Here is an 8,413-nt window from a genome sequence, read left to right as displayed (position 1 = left end):
AGTGGCCGGATCTCAGCTCACTGCAAGCTCTGCCTCCCGGGTTTATGCCATTCTCCTGCCTCAGCCTCCCCGAGTAGCTGGGACTACAGGCGCCTGCCACCTCACCCAGCTAGTTTTTTGTATTTTTTAGTAGAGACGGGGTTTCACCATGTTAGCCAGGATGGTCTCGATCTCCTGACCTCGTGATCCGCCCGTCTCGGCCTCCCAAAGTGCTGGGATTACAGGCTTGAGCCACCGCGCCTGGCCGAGGACAGACTATTAAATGGATGGTGGGCCAGGAGCTGTGGCTCATGCCTGTAATCCCAGCACTGGGAGGCTGAGGCGGGCAGATCACTGGAGGTCAGGAGTTCGAGAGCAGCCTGGCCAGCATGGTGAAACCCTGTCTCTACTAAAAATAGAAAAATTTGGCCAGGCGCAGTGGCTCATGCCTGTAATCCCAGCACTTTGGGAGGCCAAGGCGAGTGGATCACGAGGTCAGGAGTTCAGGACTGAACAACAGGGTGAAACCCCATCTCTACTAAAAATACAAAAATCAGCTGGACATGGTGGCGCATGCCTGTAATCCCAGCAACTCAGGAGGCTGAGACAGAAGAATCTCTTGAATCCAGGAGGCAGAGGTTGCAGTGAACCAAGATCACACCACTGCACTCCAGGCTGGGTAACAGAACGAAACTCCGTCTGAAAAAAAAAAAAAAAGGTGGATGGTGAACATTACATGGGTTTGAAGGGGAATTTGAACAATAACATCCTAGAATTGTGGCTATACACACTCTTAGGGACCCAGCACCCTGTAAACCTTGATGGAATCAGACCCCTGGCTATTCCTCTTCCTTCCCATGTTCTACTTTCCACTTTTCCCTTTCATGCTTTGGGATCCTGCCCACCCAGGACTTCTACTTTTCCAAATGATCATTTCAAAACCTCAGCACATGCAATTTCCTCTACCTGAAGCGTGCACCCTACCTCCTCCCTATGTTCAACCCCTCCTCACCTTTCCTGTTAAGCACGGATGATCCTTCCTCCAGGAAGCCTTGGACATCCCACCAGGCTGGGTCAGGCACCTCTCTGGACTTCCACAGACCCCTGGGCCTCCCCATCACAGCCCCCACCTCCCTGTCTGTGCTTCCCCCATCCCAGTCCTGACAAGTCTGACCCTATAATTCCTCCATCACAGCCCTGACCACTCTGGGCTGTCATGTTTTGGTGACATTTCATCGCCCCCTCCAGATCCATGAGGGCAGGACCCAGGATGTCTCAGTCACTACTGTGTGCCCTGCATTGCCCGGCCCAAGCTGGCCTTGGGGAGTGTTTGCCGAGTGACAGGAGTCATTGTGACCGTGACTTTGGGTACAGTGTTTGCGTCTCCCTGATAAGATAATGGGCCCCGCAATGCCCTTCACCTCCTGAGCAGGTCACCCTGCCCCCCTACCCTGGGAGGATGAAAGCGAGGGGCTGGGCATGCAGGGACCTTGCTTCTCCCTCCTCTCCAGGCCAGGTGCAGGGGCAGGTGGTCAGAATTGAAAAAATTGTCAAGGAGTCAAGGAGTTGGCCCCCAGCCCAGCTAAGCTGGCAGCCAGGCCCCTGCATTCTGTTCCTCTCCCATGTTTGTGCAGATTGGAAAGGTCAGTCATCCTGGACTGGGTGCAGAGCCCTTCACTTCTCCAGGAAATTTCCAGGCCGTCCTCACTCTGGGATCTTAAAAAATCATATTCAGGACCGGGCGCAGAGGCTCACACCTGTAATCCCAGCACTTTGGGAGGCCGAGGTGGGCAGATCACCTGAGGTCAGGAGTTCCAGACTAGCCTGGCCAACATGGTGAAACCTTGTCTCTACTAAAAATACAAAAATTAGCCAGGCATGGTGGCACATACCTGTAGTCCCAGCTACTCGGGAGGCTGAGGCAGGAGAATCACTGGAACCTGGGAGGCGGAGGTGGCAGTGAGCCGAGATTGTGCCACTGCACTCCAGCCTGGGCGACAGAGTGAGACTCCGGCTCAAAAAAAAAAAAAAAAAAAAAAAAAAAGTACTGATGGAGAGACTTCCTCCATGAGATGGGGCAAGGGCAGGGTGCTGATGTCCAAATCCAAGCTCAAAAGTTCCCAGGGGAGCAAGGAGGCCTTGTGGTGCCTGGAACTGTGAAGGGTACAGGGCAATTACAAGAGGGCTTCTGGCTCATGGGTCTCCTGCTTCTGGGCTGTCTGCTGTCACAAGAACCTGCAGGATCATTAACAAGCTCAGAATGATGGCCCTGGTGCTGAAGCCCAAAGCCAGCTTGGAATTTATCTTTGTACTGACATTGTTTTCCAAACGGCTCACTATCCGTGCCTATGGAAGTGAAGACAGGCTGATGGGGGTGAAATTTTCTAAGAAGGGGTGAAATTGCCGAAGGGCCACCTGGAGTGAAACTGAAGGCCGCGATCAGGGTTGGGGGAGGGAGGATTCGGCAGAGGAGAGGAGGAGGCAATGCAGGAAGACGGTGTGGGGGTCCTGGGCACGCCCAGGTAGGAGGGCATGCTGGGAGACCTTGGGAAGAAGTGGGGTTGGCAGGACTGTGAACAAAGTGAGGACAAGTCCCAGGGCAGCAGGAAGGTGGGATGGAGAAGGGGTTGGGGTTGGGGCTGGTAACTAGAGAAGAGGGGAAGCTTCTGAGGCACCCGTGGAAAGGGGTACAAGATGGGGCGGGGAATGTTTCACTGTGGGGGATGGAGGGTCAGTCCCCACCCACCAAGCAGGATGGCACAGTGGCAATTCCCAGCAGGAAGAAACAAAAGACGAAAAAGATGCAGAGAGGCAGGCAGTCATTCACAGGAACACTTAAGGGCATCTTGTAGATGGTCGTCTCCATGACCTCGACCTCTGGGCTCCAGAGATCAGTCACACAGGCATGAACCCCAGTGGAGGGAGGGGCGGGGTCTGCAGAAGGACTGAGAAGGATCGGCAGATGCCAAGGAATGGGGACCAATAGAATCAACCCCAGCAATAGGAATGTGCTGGGAACACTCAACCCACAGTGAACTTGTAGGAAAATAACCCTGCAATGCCCTGAGTGACTCCTATAATACCCTTGCTGGCCCTACAACACCCTCAAAGTATCCTGTTGGCTGCTTTTTTTTTTTTTTTTTTTTTTTGAGACAGAGTCTTGCTCTGTCACCCAGGCTGGAGTGCATTGGTGTAATCTCAGCTCACAGCAACCTCCCAGGTTGGGATCCTCCCACCTTAGCCTCTTGAGTACCTGGGACCACAGACCTGCACCACCATGCCCAGCTAATTTTTCTATTTTTAGTAGAGACAGAGTTTCACCATGTTGGCTAGGCTGGTCTCAAACTCCTGACCTCGAGTAATTCACCCGCCTTGGTCTCCCAAAGTGCTGGGATTACAGGCGTGAGCCACCGCACATAACCCCTGTTGTCTTCTGTCTCCCTAAACCATCCCTGTTCTCCAGTAAGCACTACCTCTTGGTTTGCCAGTGCTTCCAGTTAGGTCTGGTCCTAGCAGGTTCTTCAGAACTCCCCTTTCAGTCTGAAAAATGCTCAGTTTGGATTTTAAATCCAGTCACTCATTGCTTTAATCCAGTCACTCAATGGGGATAAGTTCTGAGAAATCCAGTCACTCAATGGGGATAAGTTCTGAGAAATGCATTGTTAGGTGATGTCATCATTGTTTGAACATCATAGCATATACTTACACAAACCTAAATGGAGAGCTTACTGCACATCTAGGCTATATGGTATAGCCTATTGCTCCCAGGCTACAAACCTGCACAGCATCTTACTGTACTGAATACTGTAGGCAATTTTTAACACAATGGTAAGTATTTGTATGTCTAAACATATCTGAACATAGAAAAGGTACAGTAAAAATACAGTATAAAAGATAAAAGTGGTACACATCTGATATAATTTGGCCATGTCTCCACCCAAATCTCATCTTGTAGTTCCCACAGTTCCCATGTGTCGTGGGAGAGACCCAGTGGGAGGTAACTGAATCATGGGGAGCAGGTCTTTCCCGTGCTGTTCTGTGAGTGTGAATAAGTCTCACAAGATCCGATGGTTTAATAAAGAGGAGTTCCCCTGCACACATTCTCCCTTCTCTGCCACCATGTAAGACGTGCCTTTCACCTTCCACCATGATTGTGAGGCCTCTCCAGCCACATGGAACTGGGAGTCTATTAAACCTCTTCTTCTCTATAAATTACCCAGTCTTGGGTATGTCTTTATCAGCAGTGGGAAAATGGACTAATACAACATCTGTACAGGGCACCTACAATGAACGGAGCTTGCAGGACTGCAAGTTGCTCTGATGAGTCACTGAGTGAGGGGTGAGTGAATGTGAAGTCCTAGGCCATTACTCTATACCACCATAGACTTTACAAACACTATACTTAGGCTACACTAAATTTATAAACATTTTTCTGTCTGCAATAATAAATTGACCTTAGCTTACTGTAATTTAACTTCTTTTTTTTTTTTTTTTTTTTTTTTTGAGACAGAGTTTTGCTCTTGTCACCCAGGCTGGAGTGCAGTGGCAGGATCTCAGCTCACTGCAACCTCTGCCTCCCACCACACCCGGCCTGATGTTCCTATTTCATTCTGTTTTTTCACCACCTAGAACTGTGCTTTCCAGTATAGTAGCCAGTAATACATGTGGCAAATTAAATTCAACTATAATTAAACAAAAAAATAGGTTGAGTTCTTCAGTTGCACTAGCCACATTTCAAGAGCCAATAGCCATGTTTGGCTGGTGGCCACCATATTGGACCAAGTAGATTATAGAAATTTCTATCATTGAAAAAAGTCCTGTTAGACAGCACTGACCTCGAATTATCTTGTTGCTTTATATTTTACTCTTTTTACTCTTTTTTTCCAGTGTCCTCTGAATATAATGTAAATTTTATGGAGGCAAATACCTCATCTGCCTGAATCAGCACTGAACCACTAAGGCTTAAAACAGTGCCCAGCACTGTTACCCAATAAATGTTCATTATATATATGAGAGTCCCATGGTACCTGGCAACGTGGACACACAGGAGATGTGAACACGTGGGCACACATACATGCACACAGCAGATGAATCAGAAAGTAGAAACCTCCTTATAAACTTTACTGCTCTTAAAAATGCTGATGGAGGGGGACTTCCTCCAGCACAGGCAGTTACTGATGTCCTAGTTCCAGGGGTAACAGTCCACTGAGTACTGAGGGAGGCAGGCTTTCATATTTTCTGCTTCAAGCTTTTGATTACAATGGAGCAAATGATCACAATGCAGCCCACCAGGATGCTGGCCATGCTGAAGCCCAAAATCAGTCTGGAATGGATCCATGCTTTTCTCTGATTCCCAAGGAAGTTGGCTTCCCGGGTCTGTGGGGGTAAAGGCAAGCTGGTGTGAATATTTCCAAGATGGGGAGGGGGAGGAAAATCCCTGGGGAGAGGCGAAGAGGGGAAGATGAGAGTGGTGGCCAGAGGGAGGGCAGGGGGGCAGGGCTCAGTCTACCAGGGGAAAAAGGAAGAAACCAGGGAGCCAGGATGAGGGAGTAGATCTGGGCAGAACACAGAGGGAGGAGCAGAGAGGTGGCCCTAGAGAGGGGCAAGGGCAAGCAGATGGTGAAGAGGGAGGAGGCAAATCCCTGAGAAACCTGAAGAGGTCCCTGGGGAGAAGGGGGCATCCGCAGGAAAGAGAAGGCAGATCTGGGGACAAAGAGAGTTTGTGGTAGCTGGGTGGTGCCCACCTTGAGGGAGAACACCAGAGCGAGGATTGCCAGCAGGATGCAGAAAAAGGATATGATGGCGAGCAGCAAATAATCTATTTCTGGAGGGCGCAAGGGCATCAGGGTGACTGGTTGCATTGGGGTGAGCAGCTGCACTGGGATGAGTGGCTGCATCGGAGTGACCGGCGACTTCAAGTCCCTGGGGCTCGTTGCAGTAGCCATGGGTCTTGGCCTGAGGAGGAGATGCTGGGTGAGTGGAATCTGCAGACAGGGGTCATGGGTCCGGGAGGGGGACATCTGAGTCCCCAAGCAATTGAGACCACCCAAACCAACTCCTCTGGCTAGAAAGGTACCGAAAGTTGACACTGCCCCAAGCCAGGGGACAGCGCCCCAAACCAGAACCCACCACAGCCCCGTGCTCCTGTAGAGTAGCCTTGCTGGCTCCGGAACACCCATGCCACCCTCCTCTAGCTTCTCACAACCCCCTCCCTGCTCCCCTCTGGCTGCTTCGTTTTCCTCCTCTAAACCCTCCCTACACTCCTCGCCCCCCAAACTCACACACCCCCACTGTTTTCTGATAACCTATCATAAACCTATATGTCCCTAGGGCTTCCCTTCACGAGGCGGCTTTGGTGATTTCGGTCACAGGGCGTGGCCTCTATGGGCCACTCTTTCATTATGATTGGCTACTTCTTCATAGGCGGGTCTCCAGTGCTTCAATCTGGCTTCTGATTGGTTCCATGTGTATAAAGGGGCTTGGCCCAGCCACTTCCCTTTCTTCCTGCCCTCGGGATTGATTCCACGAATAAAGGGACTGGGTTGTAGAAACTTGTCCTTTTTAAATTTTTTTCTCGCTGTTTCCTTTTTTTCTTTTTTCCCTTAGAAACAGGGTCTCACTCTGTCATCCAGGTTGGAATGCAGTGGTGCAATCACAGCTCACTGCAGCCTCAACTTACTGGGCTCAAATGATCCTCCTGCCTCAGTAACTAGGACCACAGGCATGCGCCACCACACCTGGATAATTTTTTTTTTTTTTGTAGCGATCTCACTATGTTGCCCAGTCTGGTCTTGAACTCCTGGCCTCAAGCAATCCTGCTGCCTCGGCCTCCCAAAACGTTGGGATTACAGTCTTGAATCACTGTGCTCGGTCACTCCTTTTTGTTGTTGCCAGTTTGAACGCCTGATGGGTTTAATATATAGTGTGTAGATCTCACATCCAGATTGAATATAAGTGTAATGGGCAGATTTATCACTATTAGGAGGTTACTGTACATTAGGCCCAGGCTGGCCCCTGAGGGCCACATGGTAACTAAGGCAGTCAGGACCATAGCTATCCTGGAATTCTAGGTAGAGAAAGAAGGAAAACACCTAAATAATGGAAATAATAATTATCATATGATTATAATTATATTTAATACATATTATATTATAATAATTATTATTATTGAGGCAGGGTCTCGCTCTTTCACCCAGTCTGGAGTGCAGTGGCACGATCTTGGCCCACTGCAGACTCCACCTCCCGGGCTCAAGTGATCCTGCCTCAGCCTCCCAAGTAGCTGGGACCACAGGTGCACACCACCACACCCAGCTAGTTTTCGTATTTTTTGTAGAGACAGGGTTATAATAGAAATTATTTCAGAACTGCAGAGCCGTGGAACCGCCGCCAGGTCGCTGTCGGTCCACGCCGCCCGTCGCGCTGCCCGCCCGCTGAGCGTCCGCCGCCGCCATGGGAGTGCAGGTGGAAACCATCTCCCCAGGAGACGGGCGCACCTTCCCGAAGCGCGGCCAGACCTGCGTGGTGCACTACACCGGGATGCTTGAAGATGGAAAGAAATTTGATTCCTCCCGGGACAGAAACAAGCCCTTTAAGTTTATACTAGGCAAGCAAGAGGTGATCCGAGGCTGGGAAGAAGGGGTTGCCCAGATGAGTGTGGGTCAGAGAGCCAAACTGACTATATCTCCAGATTATGCCTATGGTGCCACTGGGCACCCAGGCATCATCCCACCACATGCCACTCTCGTCTTCGATGTGGAGCTTCTAAAACTGGAATGACAGGAATGGCCTCCTCCGTCAGCTCCCTGTTCTTGGATCTGCCATGGAGGGATCTGGTGCCTCCAGACGTGTGCACATGAATCCATGTGGAGCTTTTCCTGGTGTTCCACTCCACTCTGTATAGACATCTGCCCTGACTGAATGTGTTCTGTCACTCAGCTTTGCTTCTGACACCTCTGTTTCCTCTTCCCTTTTCTCCTCGTATGTGTGTTTACCTAAACTATATGCCATAAACCTCAAGTTACTCATTTTATTTTGTTTTCATTTTGGGGTGAAGTTTCAGTTTCAGTCTTTTGGATATAGGTTTCCAGTTAAGTACATGGTCAGGTATTAACAGCACAAGTGATAGGTTAACGTTAGAATAGGAATTGGTGTTGGGGGGGTTTGCAAGAATATTTTATTTTAATTTTTTGGATGAAATTTTTATCTATTATATATTAAACATTCTTGCTGCTGCGCTGCGAAGCCATAGCAGATTTGAGGCGCTGTTGAGGACTGAATTATTCTCCAAGTTGAGAGATGTCCTTGGGTTAAATTAAAAGCCCTACCTAAAACTGAGGTGGGAATGGGGAGAGCCTTTGCCTCCACCATTCCCACCCCATCCTCCCCTTAAACCCTCTGCCTTTGAAAGCAGATCATGTTCACTGCGATGCTGGAC

General features: G+C 49.8%; 1 pseudogene across 1 annotated transcript; it reads left to right on the top strand.

The window, feature by feature from the left end:
- Window positions 1–7,351: 7,351 nt before the first annotated feature.
- LOC111529909 lies at window positions 7,352–8,008 on the top strand (annotated as a pseudogene). Its single transcript, XR_002727640.2, has one exon. The product of XR_002727640.2 is annotated as a peptidyl-prolyl cis-trans isomerase FKBP1A pseudogene (transcript).
- The last annotated feature ends 405 nt before the right edge of the window (window positions 8,009–8,413 follow it).

This window comes from Piliocolobus tephrosceles, chromosome 21 (genome assembly GCF_002776525.5).
Source record: "Piliocolobus tephrosceles isolate RC106 chromosome 21, ASM277652v3, whole genome shotgun sequence".
NCBI classification, from domain to species: Eukaryota; Metazoa; Chordata; class Mammalia; order Primates; family Cercopithecidae; genus Piliocolobus; species Piliocolobus tephrosceles.
Note: the sequence above shows the minus strand (reverse complement) of the source record. Positions and strands in the feature narration are given on the sequence as shown.